An 18,847-nucleotide genomic window follows, 5' to 3' on the forward strand; every position below is an offset into this window, starting at 1 on the left:
GACCAGAAGAAAATACACACCATGATGGAATTATCCCAATGGGAAGAAGAGCAGTAACAATAGTTTCAGCACGAGGTATACTGAAGGACAGGGAGACTCTGCATGAGTAACTAAAGAAATCAAAGATTGTTCGAATACATGCAATGAGACAATAGTAAGAGAATAATGGAAAAAAATGTAGCATCGTTGTTATGTTCAGAATCTAACAAATTCTCAGTAGTAAGAATCAAATTACCATTCAGCTGACAGAAAACTTAAAGTTTACGTATTGTTTATCACATTCATAACACTACGCTTAAGCCATAAGACAGAATGAATTTAGAAATAATAATGACTGATGATCGGGAGACTTTTTCACAAATATAATATTTATTTGGATGGTGTACACTTAGTAGTTACCAAAACCATGGTGACTTCCTTTTCTGTTTGATAACCTTGTGTCACATGTGTTGTAATTTGACGTTGTAATCTAAAATCTCTTTGTAAGCAGATGCACTGAAGGCTACCCTTTCAGTTAGGCTTTTTTTCGCTTTATGATTATTTACCAGCTGTGGTCTTTATGTAACATACATAGTGTACAAGTCTAGAACAGCATTCATGCAAGTTGTGAATTACTATACACATTTCCTTACCATGGACACTATCACTATGACCATACTTATGCGATATGTACAAAGTGCGAAGGTGTTATTAATATATATATTCCCTTATCTCACCATGGAATGTACATGTATTGAATGTAATACTGAATGTGATGTCTAATTACGTTTTTTTTAATTTTATTTTTTGTTAAGTGCATTATGGACAAAAATGGGAGACAATTACTACTAAAAGAATAATTTGCATCCACACTTTGTATTGAGAAGAAGATTCACATGCGTGGTATTGAGATTAAATGTCCTCCTTTGCTTCACTGGAGGAACAGATACTTGCCTGGGCGCCATGTCGACTGGCTCATTATGTTAACACTGCTACACTGTGTGTTCGCCAATTTGCCTTACTGCTTGGCTTTCCATTAAATATTCACTACACCTAACACAGCTGACGGTAGATGATGGAAGAGCTATTACTGCTGTTACTCTGACAATGACTGGGTTGTCAGAGGAGGCAATAACTCAGTTCTTGTCCCCCCTGAGTCTGCCCTCGTCTCCACTATTGACTTTCCCTGAGATCTTTGGATTGTCAGTGGAGAAACTTGTCAATTGCTCTACTCCCTGAAACTGCCCTTGGGTCTGTCACTATTTATGCTCCTCTGCAATAGTGAATATTTGAACCAATTGCTGCATCTTTGCAACAACAAAGAGCGCTGCATATGACGTTTAGCTGAAAACAAATATTTTAACCTCCCAGTGCATGACATTGTTCCATAGGTAGTTTAAATTTCAACAGAAAAAGACAACCCACTTGTTGCTAAAATAATGTTAACGTTTCCTGTCAACTTAATGTTAACACATAGTAGTTTAGTCTTTTGTTCCAGTTTTATTACAGTTCGTTACCATTTTTCTTATAATGAACTTATTCACTACTGTGCTCTCCAATTGACATTATTTTTATGCTTTGCAAGTTGTAGTACTATTTTGCTGTCAAAGTGACGTTAGTACTACGTTGTTCAAGTGACGTTAGTACCAGTTAGGTATATTCATTTCGTTTCGTACGTGAATCTTTAAAATTATAGTACTAAATGTTACATGTAGCTGTTAGATTACCAGTTTATGTATTCTTGGGCATTTTTAATGTCCTATACCAACTCCTATATTTTGGTTGTAATAGCAATTTTTAAATATTATTTTCTATGAGGAAGTAACGTTGTGCAAAATCCTTCTTTGATAGGGTGAGGTCTATGAAACGTTTATACGTTAAATGAAATAACATTGAATCACAGTTAGTTGTTATACGTTAAATGAAACATTAGTAAATCACCGTTCATTTAGTGTATTAGCACTTGATGCATCTTCGAATTCGAACATAACGAAAAGTACAGTTTGTTCGCAATATTGTCATTTACAGTATCTTTGCATTCTGAACACATTCCGATCCACTGTCTGGTTGTATTATTAAGAAAAGCGGGGGAAAGCTAGTAGTTAAGAGTAGAGTCACAGTAGTCGTTGCTTAGCCATGGGGAGAGGGTGTTGGACCACGGCGTAATGAGCGGCCTGGATACTGGAAGTGCTGCACCGAGATTTGTACTGGAAACGTTCCACGATTTGTTACCTGATGATGAAGGATGATTTTTGAGATGGCTGTATACAGAGACAGCACTTCATAGAAGGGCAACGGATTTCGAAATTTATTATCTGCAGCCGCGCGGGATTAGCCCAGCGGTCTAGGGCGCTGCAGTCATGGACTGTGCGGGTGGTCCCGGCGGAGTTTCGAGTCCTCCCTCGGGCATGAGTGTGTGTGTTTGTCCTTAGGATAATTTAGGTTAAGTAGTGTGTAACCTTAGGAACTGATGACCTTATTAGTTAAGCCTCATAAGATTTCACACACATTTGAACTTTTTTTTTGTTATCTGCAAGCGCGAGTTCAGTAATTACTGTTCCGCAAAAATTTCATTGTGTCCAATAATATCTACGCGTTGGTAAGTAGGTAGAACTATCAGTCATGTGTTCAGTGTTCTAGTTAGCCCTTCCCGACTGAGATTAGCTAAATAGTATTGCATTATAAATTAAGGTAAACAAATAGAAGTAGACATTTCGAGTATGACACAGCGGAGAGAGAGAATGTAGATTATTCATACTAACTGAAGCTCACTTTTGTCTCACTGCTCATTTATAAAGACTGCACAAGGCCTATCCCCACTTATCAAAGATACTTGTTCGGTAAAATTGGATTTGTTACACATTGCACTTTTGCGTGAACAATAATGAATAATTCTGCAAAGAAATCAAAAATAAATTTTCTAGAACATCAGCTTAAGAGTAAAAAAAGAAATAAGACGGCAAACTGCTGCTCATTGATTTATTTCACATCATCATTTGCATTGTAGCCAGTGCAGAGTCCGATTATTCGTTCCAAGTTAAGAATTTTTTACGGGACCTAAATGGAAATTTTTGACAGAACATTAAGAACGATTTTCAATTAGTGAGATTTGATGTAAATTCGACAGATGTGCTTTTCTTATTTTTTGTTTTTTTAATAGGGCACATGTGAATTATGCAACAAATAGTAATTCTGAGTATTCTTGTGAACCATTCTTTTATGTAATGTAATTTACAATCACATGCATTTCAGATTATTTATATTAACACTCTAAGAAAGTAATTTGTATAAAGAAGTTCATTTTGAACAGTAGAGAAGCTATGCCGATTCTTTATCTGAATCTGTAATCGTGATTTCGAAGTCGGACATTTTGCACACTAGTAGCGACAAATTCAGTTAAACACGGTTCCAGCAGACAACTCCTAACTAAACAGGAAACTGTCAAACATCCACCAGTAACATGGCCAAATCCAATTTAACAGCTTCCATGACGATACGCGTTGAGGACAGAAAAAAGGAGATGTCTACGCTTAATTCGATATTTATGTCTGCCCCTTTTGCTGTACTTAGATAATCTGAGTACTTTAGCTGCTGGTACAGTTTAACGCACAGCGCGGTAGCTTGTGAAACCGGGATGTGGGCCTATTCTGGAATGGAATAACTACGGCGGATGAGCGACTGTAGGTCAAAATCTACATCTAGATACACACTTCGCAAACGATCGTGCATTGCGTAATGGATGCTACCCTACACCACTACTAGTAATTTCCTTTCCTGCTCCACTCGCAAATAGGAGGAGGAAAAAACGACTTTCTGTATGCTCATCGAAAACAACTTAGCCCTCGCTCCAGGGAGTCCCATTTGAGTACCTCCGAAACACTTGTGTTTCTCGAACCTACCGGTGACATATCTAGCAGCCTGCCTTTGAATTGCTTGGCTGTCTTCCTTTATTCCGGTCTGATACGGATCCCAATTAACCGAGTAGTACTCAAAAATAGCGTCCTATATGAGCTTTCCCATACAGATGAAGCACACTTTCCCAAAATTCTCCCTATAATCTGAAGTCGACCAATAGCCTTCCCTACCACTATTTTTACAGGCCCGTTCCATTTCATATTGCTTTGCAACCTTACGCTTAGGTATTTAAACGACGTGTCTGTGTCAAGCAGAACAGTACTAATGCCGTATCCGAAAATTACAAGTTTGCTTTATTACTCATCCGCATTAGCTTAAGCAACCGCAAATTGCTCCCGTCGGGTCCGCCAGATCATTTATAGATCTGTGAGAAATAACAACGGTCCTATCACACTTCCCAGAGGCGCTGCTGGCGATACCGTCGTCTCTGATGAACACTCCCCTTCGAGGATAACATACTGTGTTGTATTACTAAAGAAGCCTTCGAGCCACTCACATTCCTAGGAACCTATTCCGTGTGCTCATACCTTCGTTAAGAGTCCACAGCGGGACACCGTGCCGAATGCATTCCGGAAATCTAGAAATACTGAATTTGTCCATCGTCCCTAATTCGCAGTATATCATGTGAGAAAAGGGCAAGGTGAGTTTCGCACGTCCCATGATTTCTAAATGCATGCTGATTCGTGGACATAAACTTTCCAGTCTGAAGAAAATTTATTTTACTCGAGCTGAGAATATGTTCAATGAGTATGAAGCAAACCGATATTAGGAATAGTGGTCTGTAATTTTTGGGGGTGCGATGTTTCGCCTTTCAGGTATGCAGGAGCCACCTGCACTTTTTTCTAGTTGCTTGGGGTTTTGCGCTGGCAATAAATTCGCGATAAATGCAAGCTAGATGAGGGCCCAATACCGCAGAGTACTCTTTGTAAAACGGAACTTGGAGTCCATCAGGAAATGGCGTCTTATTTCTTTTCAACTCTTTTAGTTGTTTCTCTACCCCAGGGCTGCTTCTTACCATGTCGTCCATACGAAAAAATTTAATGGTCAAACTATGGTGTATTTGTGCGTTTCTCCTGCGTGATTGATTCCTTAAAGGTGAAATTTGAAACATCCAAGTGCCACAGTAGACTGGTCAATGAGAGACTGGATGGAAGCCTTAGACATGCTTAACGATTTACACACGACCAGTATTTCCTCGGGTTCTCTGCCACATCTTTTGCTAATATATAACGGTCCTATGCTTCGAGCAGCGAACTTTTCACCTACGCACTAATCCCTACGGATCCTCACTTGTCCTCATCTGCCAGTTCTCTTTTTAAATGAGAATGTAACAGCGTCTGCTTCCTAGGCAGTTTCCGAATTCCGTTGTTAAACCATAGTGGAGCTTTCCATCCTTAATCCACTTCCTAGGCACATAGTTCTCCAGCCCTCGATTTACGATCACTGCTTATCTGCTCTTTCTAGCAGAAACACTTTCATAGCCTAATTCACTGGTTTACTAACTTTCATAACCATAGCTTCTATAATGACATCATGATCATTAAACCCAAATCTTTGTACTGACACTGTCGATAAGGTCCTTACAATTTGTAGCTAAAAGGTTTAAGAGATTTCCATTGCGTTGGGTGGCGAACTGGCTGCTCAAGACAGTTTTCAGAAAATGTGTTCAAAAGTACTTCACACGACTGTCCGTCTATACTCACGGCAATGAATCCATAGACATTCCAGTCTATAGTCGCGTCCAGCTAGTACGGCACAATCTCGGTACTGACTCGCTGCTGACCATAGATTTTCTTTGAATGACTCTATAACTGTCGCAGAGGAATTGGATGGCCGGTAAAAACGCCCAAAAGTTAATCTTTATTCATTTCGACCTGTTATAGGCGACCAGATAACTTCACTGTCAATAAAGACTATTTTTGTCAATTGCAATGAAGGCCCCGCTGCCACCCCCCCCCCCCCCCTCTCCTTCCCACGCACTATGGCGTCTAATCTGTCTTTCCTATGAACGTTTCATGACTCACTAAATACCTCGGGACTTTCCACTTCGGATTTCAGCCATCTTTCGACCTCAAGAACAATTTGACCGTCAGAACTTTCCTGGAGGGTAGTAAATTCGTAAGCTTTGTTACGAATACTTCGACAATTTACTGACAAAAGTTTCGACAGTCAAAGTGTCTTTCTACTTTGAACGTGGTCTGACTTCCTTTTTTTTGCGTATCAACGGGTAAGTGTCTATTAGAGTACCTCAAACTGCAGCCTGGCCCAAGAACCCTCATGTGCACTCCACGAGCACTCTGCTACCCGAGTAGCTGCTTACTTTGTGCAGTGCACCTCTGACCTGTCTAGGCGAGTTCTAGAAATCCCTACCCGATAGCGCAGGTCTGGAAATCTGCAGCAAAGACTGTCGTAGAAGTCTGGTGCACTGGCCAGGCTGCCAGTGACTTTTAGGCAGTTTTACTCAGTCGTTTAGGGGAATTCTGGCCCGGCGGCCAATGTCACCTCAGAGAATAAGATAACAAAATTTACACAGTTTACAGAGAGATGAGGCAAAGGATTTACTGCTTCTAATGATATCCGGTGGGGTTGGCGAAAGGCAGGTCATCTGGCCAGAAAACTAAAATAAAGTGAATCTTCCAAATCGTGAAAAATGGATCTCGTACGATGGAAAAAAGAGATGAGCATCTCCTCGAATTCGTAATATCTTACTGGATCAACAGTTTCTTTTGTATGAAACTAAACGGTACGTAACATGCTCTGCAATGAAAAGCATCGATCATTGCACTCTTCGGAGTGTTTCCAACAGGGTAGGCTGTAAAACGGCACTGTTTGTTACGATGAACTGGTTGCGCCTCAAAATCATCACGGGATCTTGCCTTGATGAAATTGCCCTTCTTTCTCCGATTATGTTGACGCACAAGATAATTTTACAGCGCAATAAGACTTCAGAAATAATCCTAACACAGGCAAACTTGCTTAGGGTAACAGTTAATTGGGCATATGAAATTATTTATTACTTAATAGTGAACAAATTTCCTACCTCAGAAGCTAACACGTGATCCTCTAAACATTTATTACAGTATGCCTCACAGGGAAAGCAAATGTAAGGAGGGTGGTTGGCTCTTGCTTATAATGTAAGAACAGAAGATTTTTGCACAAATTACATGCAACGTGGCACCTCCAGTGTTCTTCCGCAGTTCTCGACATAAACTTACCTTGTGGAACCTGCAAAAAAATGTGCTAGGATATTGAAATTAACTGCCGCTTTTGAAAAATCTGTGTATTGTCAAAAGCATTCTCGTGAAAATAACGGTCGCATTAATGACACAAAATCGTAATCAAATATCATTACTGTACAGTACGACTGTATCTAGCTTGACTCGTTCAAAGACAAACTTTATAACAATGTACTACCGTATTTAAATCTCTGAGGGAGTGACGTGTACATAAGTGGAAGAGGCTTTATAATAACGAATGATTACTGGAAAGCCACGAGATCCAAGCACTTTTACTACTATCATCGTAGTTAATAACGCAAAAGCGACATGGTATCTGCAGCCACCCTCAGACAAAGACTTTGTAAAGAGAGCGGAACCGGCCGCGCTTTCATAGTTAACGCTATTCCCACTCTGCGATTCAAAGTGCTCCGTTACTTGAGAGAGAATCCTTTTCCAATATGGCTCAGCAAGATCGTAATTATGGAAGAATAGCGCCTTGTATTCTAGAGGAGAATCATGGAGAAACACGGTACGCAGCTCTAAGCGTAGTCTTATATATACAGACGCAAAGCTGCGCTCGAACTTCACTCTCCTTCCTTTTCAGTATAATTTAAAGGAGCCACACTTAGTATCACACGTAACAAATACAAGCCAAAAGCACATCACCAACAAACAGAGCAGAGTCGAATGGAGTAAAACGAAGAAGGCCGGCTGTAGGCACTCCAAGAAATATTATATAGGCCACATAGTCAGAAATGTCAGAACTCGATTTGAAGAAGAAATTGACTGCTATATACTGGATTAGTAACAAATCAGCAGTAGCAACACACACTGAAGATGCAAGCCTCCCTCTGAAAATCGAGGACAACCTTGAAATTTTGCGCGCAATGGGAAAAAGTAAAAGAACGGACATTATGTAAAGAATAGAAATTTTCATCTCTAATATAAAATATAGAGAAAACATTATTAATGAAATAAGTGGTTTCAAAAACTCAGAATTCCTCATCTGTCTTAAGCCAACTCTAATAGAAAATATTTAAGATGTGCGATATACACAAACGACTACCAGACTTTCAATCTAGTGTGTACAGTGTTTACATGTATGTAGAAAAAATTTGTGAAGAGAATTACGTCAAGAACCGTGACAAAATAAATAGTACAACGTGCAGTGTTACACTACTGCTGAGCCAGTGTAACAAGGATGAAAAATGAAGCCAAACTCGTAAGTGAACAACTGTCGTATATAAGAGTGAATCACACGAATCTCGCAACACAGCAAGTGACGCAACTCTGTCAGCATCCCACACAGGCTGTGGTGTCAGTCACATAAAGGGCAACGAGACACAGTTGCACGCAAGCATAAGACATCAGTGGACACTAATTTCAGGCCAACCACTGTCCACCTTTCCCCCCATATAACCCAACAGCCCATTCAGCAGTGAGCAGTAAACAAGAAGTTTTACCTTAACCTAGTTTAAGATACTTTATTTTTATGTAACAATTTTCTGTATACATAAAAGCGTGAAGATTGGCAGAATATGCTCGAAACGCATTGTGTTATGTTCTATTAACCATAAAATGAATAAAAGTGACTGGTAGCAGAAAATAAAAGTAAATAATTGTTCTACTCACTCGCGGTTCCCAAACGTAGCCAGTATGGCCACAATTAATAATGAAGAAAGCTTTGGTTCACTAAAACATGGATAACCACACTTTTAGTTGTCATTGGCCGTACCCTCGATTGCCTCAACGTTTTTAGACCAGACAAACCAATGCAGGAGAAACGGACGCGACTACACAGATAATCAGCCAGTGTGTGCGGATATAACAGCAAAGATAGCTTGCATGAGAAACGCGTCAAACATGCTACGTGGAAGGCGGCATGCCATAACGGACAGTTCTCAACGTACGGACGAACGTAGATGCGCCAGTGCAGGAAAAATATCTGTCCGCTACGGACGGAGAAAGAAGGCAAGTGTAGTAACTCCAACTTTGCGAAACTGTCGGCTACTCTACGAGCAAGTTGGCAACCGCAGCTCGTCAGGCGCTCAGGTTGCGCTCCCTTGACATTTCCCCATCCCCCCCCCCCCCCGGCCACGGAGATGAAACCAATTAAAACGGCCCGCCCACGGTGGGCGCCCGATGCCACGGGAGGGAGGGAGGGAACAGCAGCGCCGCACCGCGCATTAAACGGCCGTCTGGGAATCCCCATCTGTCCGCTGCAGGCGCTCGCAATCAACTGAAATTATGTTTGCAGAGTTCTGCAATGCGTTCGCTCGCTAATTTAAATGTTAATTTAAAACTCGAACGGCCTTAGTGTAACGAAAAAAAAGGAGCCCTCCTGATTGCCAAAAACAATGTCGCAGTTAGCGGCGTCGGGCGATGCGCGTCGCGCGTCCACATTTGGGTCGGCAGAGCGCGGCCACGTGCGTATCGGGACTGCGGACGCGCCCGCGCAGTAGCGGCGGCCGGTGTGGCACTTGCTGACACTGTGTCCCGTTGCCTGCCGGCGCTGCTGAACGGGACACGTGCGGCTCTCCAACTTTCACTACGATAAACGCTATGAAGTGTTTGTAAAGCAACATCATATACGAGGGGCGTTCAACAAGTAACGCAACACTTCCTTTCTGAAGGCAGATTGGTTTTGTTCACTTGTGTGGCCACAATTTCCGAAGTTGCTTTACAATTTTTGACGATATTTTCGTTCTGTCGTTACAACTACAAAAAAAGCGTGTGTCTTTTTTCACCAGACGCGTTTCCTTTATTGAGGTAAAGCATCATCAGCAGTCTGTAATTAAGTTATTTCATTTTGGTTTGCTTTAAGATCAAAAACAGATCGTTATCAATATGTTAGTTTTCACTTACTATGATTTCAGCTTAATCTCTCGCCTACATCGGGAAATGCCGTCTACTGGCACAATGTTCATGACGATGATGATTTTGTTTGTGGGGCTCTCAACTGCGCGGTTATCCGCGCCCGTACAAATTCCCAACCTTTGCTCAGTCCAAACAAGTCACATCCATAAATTATGATGAAATGATGAGGACAACAAAAAACACCCAGTCACCACGAGGCAGGTGAAATCCCTGACCCCGCTGGGATTCGAACCACAATGTTCATATTTTTCTTCTTTAGATACTGACATTTGTGGTCTAATTTATAGTTGCTCTGCAGAACCATGCAGTTTTATGTTTTACACAGCACATTTATTCGTACACCACGGTTTTCTGTTTGTTTTTATACGTCAAAAAAATGGTTCAAATGGCTCTGAGCACTATGGGACTCAACATCTTAGGTCATAAGTCCCCTAGAACTTAGAACTACTTAAACCTAACTAACCTAAGGACATCACACACACCCATGCCCGAGGCAGGATTCGAACCTGCGACCGTAGCAGTACCGCGGTTCCGGACTGCGGCGCCTTGAACTGCTCGGCCAGAAAGGCGGGCGGAGGAAAATATTTGTTTATTTATTTGCTATATTTCGAAAATCCACCCTCTCTAGGTGTAAAGCAAGTTGAACAATTCATGGAATATCTCGCACGTATTGTTCTTTTTATTTATTTACTTTGGTTCTTTCCTCACGCAGTGTAGTGGAGTACATTGTCACCAGTCCAAAGGAACTGGGGACTTTTGGTGTTCAGATAGATGACTTTTCAAGCAATCGGTCATTAACAAAAACATATTAATACAGTAGCTAAAAGGGCACTGGCCACAGCTATATCATTCTTGGAGGATTTTGAAGAACAAGGTTGAACAGCGCTCTCTTACTTCCATCCTACGTTTTTACGTGTGGCGTCATGGCAGTGAGGAGCTGGAGCAGTTCATCGACCTAATGAACGGTATACATCCAAACACAAGAACTACAGCAGAAGACGGGAAGTTGCCTTTATTAGTTGTGTTGGCCGAAAGGAAATCAGGTGGACGACTTGGGAATTTTGTGTTTAGAAAACCGATGCATACAGACCTGCATGCTAACGGGCGCAGCTTTCACCATTCAGCTTAGAAGAGAGCTATGCGAACTCCCTAATACATAGAGCCAGGATTATTTCGGACGAGAACCGTGTTGTCTCCGAGATTAACCATCTGAAAATGCTAGCCACGAGGAACATGTAAGCAGTCCGCGATGTTTCGTCAACGTTATCAAGGTAACCAAGATGTGATTCCGTTCAACGAGGCCACGATTACTAACACACAGCGACCTACACTCTGCGGTGCAACGAATAGCAAGATAAGTAGGGTCCTAAGCAGACAAGGAATGATGCCAGTCTCACGGCCATCCAGGAAAATCGAAGAAATACTCAATACGTTAAAGATAATCATTGCCTGTGGGTGCCAGATATCTATAATATGGCTTGGGACTGTGGCGAAAAGTTATGTGGGCCAGTCTATATGAACAGTACCCAGTCACTGCGTTGAGTGTCAGCTTCACCTTAAATGTAGGAATTTCGAAAAATCAGCTGTGGCCTACAACAGCCTATTAAATTTACGAAATGTTTTTTTCGAACAGACGACTAGTCTTGCTCACGCGTCTAATCAATGCGCATTTGTGATGGGGCAGACAGTCAGAATTAGGTTATATAAAAACAGCTTTAATAGAGACATCGCCCACGCACTTCGCGCTACATAGAAGCGTGGACCTGATAAAGAAAGAGCGTGCGGTAAGACCACTCGCAGTTAATCGTCCGATGAAGATGATGGCGCTGCCACTGAAGCTGGATAGAGGAGGAAAACATAATCCATGAATTCATTTGAAATCGTATCGACTATTAATCGGTCGTGACTGTTTGAAGAATATAAAAAAGTTTTCCATGTTTCGAGTTGATACCGCATTATCAGACTATATTGGCATTACAAAAAATTTAATACATGTTTATACGGATATAAAAGCTTCTTTACATGACTGATGTCAGCCTGATAATGATGTATCACCTCGAAACATGTCGCTAAACAAATAATTTAGCACTCAACAAATTTTGTGACTGATAGCGATATTTGAAAACTTTTCCATATAATCAATGAACGTAGAGTGCGCTATCTCAGTACATACCCTTTCAGTGACGTCACACAGACGTAATCCAGACAATCAGATACTAAAGACGGAGCCCCGCCAATTGCATGACACTCAGAGTTAGCCCCTAAAGACGACGATGGGGACAGTTGTCAAAAGCTTGGGTTTTTATCCAAATCCGACGCGGCTAGTATGTGAGAGAGGGAGACGTCGCCACAGGTTGGCTATGGTTCAAATGGCTCTGAGCACTATGCGACTTAATTGCTGAGGTCATCAGTCGTCTAGAACTTATAACTAATTAAACCTAACTAACCTAAGGACATCACACACATCCATGCCCGAGGCAGGATTCGAACCTGCGACCGTAGCGGTCGCTCGGTTCCAGACTGCAGCGCCTAGAACCGCACGTCCACTCCGGCCGGCTCGCCACAGGTGTTGCTACAGATTCACCTGTCGGTATCTGTGCAGTTCTTCGTTGGAGACACGTTGAGCGAACGTGACCTTCCTGACCACAACCTGAGCAAGTTTTCGGCTGACTGTCGTAAATGACTATCGCTCGGCAGCTCCAATTGTGAGATAAGACGGCGCATGTGTTGATAGCTCAATCCGTGTTTGACGCACACATTAAGTACAGGGTGCGTGGTAAAGGTTGTCCATTTTTCTGCTCTGTGACTAAGTACCCGTCCGTAGGATTGTAGCGCGTTAACCACGATCTCAGCCGGAACCTCAAACGGTAGATCAAATACTCTTACAGTTCTCAATCCAAGTCCAACATGATCAATTGCTACCGTTCCGACATGGCCATCTGAATGTTTAAAGTAAAGTCCATCTTTATGGTCTCGTACGATCTTGTCACACACCGTGTCGTTGATCAGTACACACCGCGTCGTTGATCAGTTCGACGTAGACCACATTGCTTGTGACAGAGAGGTGGATGCCAATCATATCTTGTGGTTTAATTTTAATTTCTTCACGAATAAAGCGTTCTATTTCAAATGCCTTCTGTGGGGCAAATTCATTATTAAAGCTGACCCTGATAGTAGATTGGCGGTACGGATGAGCCAATCTAGTTCGAAAGCGCAATCACTAGTGGAGGCTAACGGGCAGGAAACAAACGCGTACGTGCTAAGCAGCGCGGCAAGGACGTAAAACGACGTCCGTTCCGCACGACTGCAGAAAGCAGACTGCCATTCGGCTATCCGAGTGCAACTTACGACCAGATCCAAACTTTCATATATCGTGAACCATGTGTCTGCAACCTGGACTCGTACATCAGTTGTGTATATCCCCATAAAGGGAGACATTTTACATGAAAATTCCCAGCCCAGTGCGGGAGGATAAATACGATATTGTAGTGCCTGTGCAATGAAGCATGTCCGTAGGAACACTACATCGTAATTTGACTGTGTTATTCCAAATTAGGGTGGACATCTACACAAGTAGTTGACGACATGTGGAAGTCTGAGTGTGGCCGTGAGTCGTGCTCGGATTGCCAACGATAAGGTGACCGCTCGCGGTAAGCGTGAGATGCGGGTTCGAGTTCCGGTCGGGAAAAAATTTTCGTTGTCATTCCGTTATACAGCTGATGGTTGTCCATATTCGCAACGGTGAGACCGTGTCATGCATATAGAATCTTGTTGATTCCATTTGGTTGATGCAAACTGCAAATGTCTTGTTTGCAACTAATGGGAAAACTCGTTACATTCATGTATATACATTCGCTACAGATTTTTTCACTACATTCCGCTCTAGTCTTTTAGTACAATTTACCCTCCACGATGTGTGTACTCAGAGAATCTTATGTCAGTACGACTCTGTATACGTAAATGCATATTGCTATACTATTCATCCATCATAATCATGACTGAGCTTGCTGGCTGTTGGTAAAATTACTCGAAAAAACACAGCAGCCAGCTCCTTTTATAAATGTGCAACTGGATATTTTTAATAAGTGGAATCTCTGTTCTTACAATTCAGAATTTTAATTTTCAGTGGAAACGTAACTTTATTAGCACATTATTGACACTATGTTTTGTGAATATTTTCTACCGTTTTCCACTGGATAATCATTCATGGAATTCTCTAATATATTATTAATCCAAAACCAAGTCTGTAAATAGCCTAGGGCGATTTATTACAGTCCTTAAAATATATATTGAGCAGTTCACGTTTTTAATGATTCGGAGTCAATATCAAGTGTATAAACACAGCTGGCTTCTAAAGTAATTTCGTAATCTATAATAAAACTGCCACTTTATTTTAGATGCAATGTACGAAATAAACTAAAGAATAATTCGGCCACATGGTGAATGTTGTGCTGCATCCGTGAAGCTTAACCTACGTGTGCTACGTATATAAACGAGGAAAAAAAGTAGCTACAGAATGAAATTAAGTGTATCCTTCAATTAATTAAACGTAAATATAGAGTTAAGGAAAAAGGTCAGCTAAGCGAGTTGTCATTTTTCACAGAACAACTACAGCGTTCCAAACGAAGTAGACAAAAAGCTGTATTTATGAAGATGTAATTGAATTACACCTGTGGAAGAAACTGGTTTGGCAGAAACAAGTCTATTAAAAAAAGAGACTTTGCTGTATTACTTCAAGTAATATATCCTTGCCTGAAGGGTTCTCGAGCATTGCGTCAAATTTTATTGCCTGAATTGCGCAATATTTTTATGAGCCTACTTTTCGTTATATTTGGGTCCAATTGTCCCAGCGACCTCGTAGAAATTTTGTGTAGTTCATACAATACTATTCGACGAGATGCAAGACAAACTTCTCAAGCAGTTATTATGTTCGGAAAGCTTTTGATATAATCCTCTGTGCATACCACTTACCTAGTTTAATTTGGTATTATAACTATTGATGGTACTTGTGAACTCTGAGCTTACAGTTAGACTCGGTAATATCCGAAATGATCACAATCTGTTGAGATTAAACACACCATCCTATTACTGACTAATAATTTACTTACATTGAGCTAAGTTACAAGTGTAGACCCTGCTGTTGTGGTGTTGGTTCGTACAACACTTCACTATAGGACGGTACTTCTGCGTTCCATACTACCCTTGAATTGGCGAACGTTTCTGTCGCCACCGTTACATACCACCCCTGAATTAGCGAACGTTTCTGTCGCCACCGTAACTTGCTTGTCACATCATAGCATTTACTCCCAAACACACCATCGACAGCCCTGACGTCCACCCACATCTTCACCATTACTGGCATATACACTATCACTAACATCCACTCCTCTGGTAACTTGTTCCATAGCTGTGTCTGTAACTTTTTTAAATATATCTTCCAAATTAGGCTTTGACCCTTTGTAGATGTGTTGTCGGGTACAATGTTCAGTAGTTCAAAAATTAATAAATTAAAATTAATAAATGTGTTTCTCTCTGAACAGGTTAAGTTGTCCTAGCTTCTGGTTGGAAAAGACATATGAAAACCACATGCTTAAAACATACTAACTCTTACAAGGGAATGGTTAGACTTGTCATATCGAAACCTGTGTTGCTTTTTTTAACGTTGCAAGAAGTCTGTATGCAGAATTTTAGCTGCTGACATGACCTGGAAGTCTGTAAACAATTTTATGAAGTAAGATATTATTCTCGCGTGGTTTCCGCGCTTATAACTGCCCCTTGTACAACCCTGACCTCTCTCGCTACGTTATACCAACGCCACCTAGGGACAAGGTGGCGTCAGCTAGGCGCCGCTCTCTTGCCACAGCAGTGGGAGAGCTGATTCCCCCAGTGAAAGCGATCGAATGATATTTAAACATTCGTTGACAAATATGGCTGATATGTTATCTACAATATTCTTTCCAAATAGCTATGAAATAGACACAAATAAATATACGGTTTTGAACACGTCCAGATTTTATTTCTTGTAATTACCGCAAAAATGCGAAATATTGATACAATGTTCAAACCACAGGTTTTTTGTGCACCAAGAACATACAAGCAAAGACGACATATGACAGCCCTGCGAATCACAGACGTTGTTAGATGTCCGTAGACAAAATTGGGCTGGTGTTAGGAATGAATCAGGCCTAGTATCAGTATATTTCGAGGAGTGCCACGCATATTAAATCAAATTCTGAAACCGTGGAGAGGAAAATTGATAATGTACTACTGATTGCAGCTTGAGAGTATTGTCACGGTGATAGACAGGAAATTGCAGTGATCTGCACACAATAATTATCTCTGTTAGTTTTCTATAAAATGCCTTCCACTGACAGATAAATTCTCTGTCTAAAGGTTGAATTACGTTCGTCGTGCCGGGTGGAATCTGAAGTATCTCTACTTCTTTGTCAGGGTGGGCTCGAAGTACAGCTTTTAATGAATCAGACCTTTTATGACCTAACCTCGAATCTAGAAGGAGAAGAGATTTTCTCCCGCAGAACGGAAGAAAAGTATGACGCATGAAAAGTGTAACGTTTTCATTTCCCATTTTTCTAGACTTCGATGCGTCTGCCACAAGATTGTTTGCGTAGAACATTGTTCTTTTGACACGTGGTCCAAAACGTCCACTTGGTTCTTGAAGACACACATATAGTTTAGGCAGCAATGAGCCATCCAGACTAATTATGGCCATTATAGTGTATGAATGGGTGAGTGCAGTCGTGGACTGCGCAATCGTTTCAATATGTTTTTCCCCTTTGAATGACAGTGTTCTTTTCGCACGCATTTCTTTTTGAAAACCTGACTGATCTGCATTGTACACGTACGATTCATTGAAACTAGCGATCTTATTTTTTGCATTCGAAAGTAAAGCTTCTATCATTTCGATTTGTGTCACTTCATTTTCCGACCTGTTTCTCGATACAAATTTTGTTATTTTTCATGCCACAGTTTTATGTGATCTTTTGAAGCGACTGATCCAACTTTGAGAAGCTGTAAATTCTTCACTGCCTATCGGGTTGGCAATCTCTAACGCCCAATCACGCAATGTTGTATCGCTGACACTAAGTGACTGTTGTCTGGCATCGGTAAATAGCTCAAAAAGTCGCGCATTTATCTCCGTTGCAATTTCCAGTCGACTCTTACGTCGTCCAGCGACTTCCTTTTTCCGTCTATACAATTCACGTACAGAACGGACAAAGCGATACTTATTTTGAACAGTACTGACACGTAGGCGTTTCTCACCACTTTCGTTGAACCCATACGTCACCGCTTTTTCTTTGTCTGATAAGGCAATTGTAGTCGCTAGTGTTACTTGCGGAGATAACTGATGATGGTACGTGGCACTATCACTCGAAGAGTCTTCATGAGTGCAACTTTCGTCGGTGTCTTCGCCGTCTGTAGATTCACAGTCTGCAATATCGAGTGTTTCAGTTGTTTTTAGTCACACGTCTGCGCCATTTACATGCTCGTCTAGAAGTTTAACAACCATGTCGCACAACACATAGTCTTCACGCGTGTTTTCTGTTGATTGCTTCATTTGGCGTCTGTGGTATATCTCCATGGCAAGCAGCAAAACATTTACAGGGTTCACCATCACCTGTGAGGGGTGACTGAATGTTCACCGTAAAGTGGCTTGCGGAATATAGATGAACATGTACAGAACATCTTTCACATCTCTAACCAGTTTCAGGACGGTATGTTTCGAAATACGTACCAGAAATTAAAAGGACGTGCATGCCACAGAAACGAATATTCTTTTCCCCTCTCCACCAAAACTGTGCAGCGATATTCCTTTTAGTGAACGCCGCGATAAGACGGCCGCACTTCCCAACCATGCGCACAACGCTCGCGACTCGCCATTTTCAGGGGTGGCCAGTCGTCACTACAAGCGCCAAGCAGGAAACACAGCCATTTTCGTGATTTTTCTTAGGTGACTTCCAGTTCATGTCAGCAGCTACAATTTTGCACACGGACCTTTTGCACAGTTAAATAACAGTGCTAAAAAAAGCAATACATGTTTCGGCATGACAAGTCTGACCATTCCCTTGTTAGTCAAAAAATTCTCTGCCCAAATACTTGTGGGTATGGACATGTCCTGTCAGAATATCAGCCATACCTATACTAAAGTTGATACGATTCGCCTGTAGTCTAACGTTCTGAACAAAACCGCTCTCTGAACTCCTCTATAGATGTGATGGAGCGAAACCATATTCGTATCAGGCGCTGCTATAGGGCAAGAAAGGGAAAGATTCGTAGCGCCATGCAAAGGACGTATTCGTAACATGGTTCTAATTCTGGAAACGTTTAGCTGCTAACAGCTGCATTTGACTTACTGATAGCTTGTATTGTCTTTCAATAACAATACTTGAAATAAAGCTAAGCGGTAAAACAGAGGAAAGTCCACTGGACCTGAGGGGATACCAATTCGATTCTACACAGAGTACGCGAAAGAACTTGCCCCCCTTCTAACAGCCGTGTACCGCAAGTCTCTAGAGGAACGGAAGGTTCCAAATGATTGGTAAAGAGCACAGGTAGTCCCAGTCTTCAAGAAGGGTCGTCGAGCAGATGCGAAAAACTATAGACCTATATCTCTGACGTCGATCTGTTGTAGAATTTTAGAACATGTTTTTTGCTCGAGTATCATGTCGTTTTTGGAAACCCAGAATCTACTATGTAGGAATCAACATGGATTCCGGAAACAGCGATCGTGTGAGACCCAACTCGCTTTATTTGTTCATGAGACCCAGAAAATATTAGATACAGGCTCCCAGGTAGATGCTATTTTTCTTGACTTCCGGAAGGCGTTCGATACAGTTCCG

The sequence above is a fragment of the Schistocerca piceifrons genome, chromosome 5 (assembly GCF_021461385.2).
Source record: "Schistocerca piceifrons isolate TAMUIC-IGC-003096 chromosome 5, iqSchPice1.1, whole genome shotgun sequence".
Lineage (NCBI taxonomy): Eukaryota > Metazoa > Arthropoda > Insecta > Orthoptera > Acrididae > Schistocerca > Schistocerca piceifrons.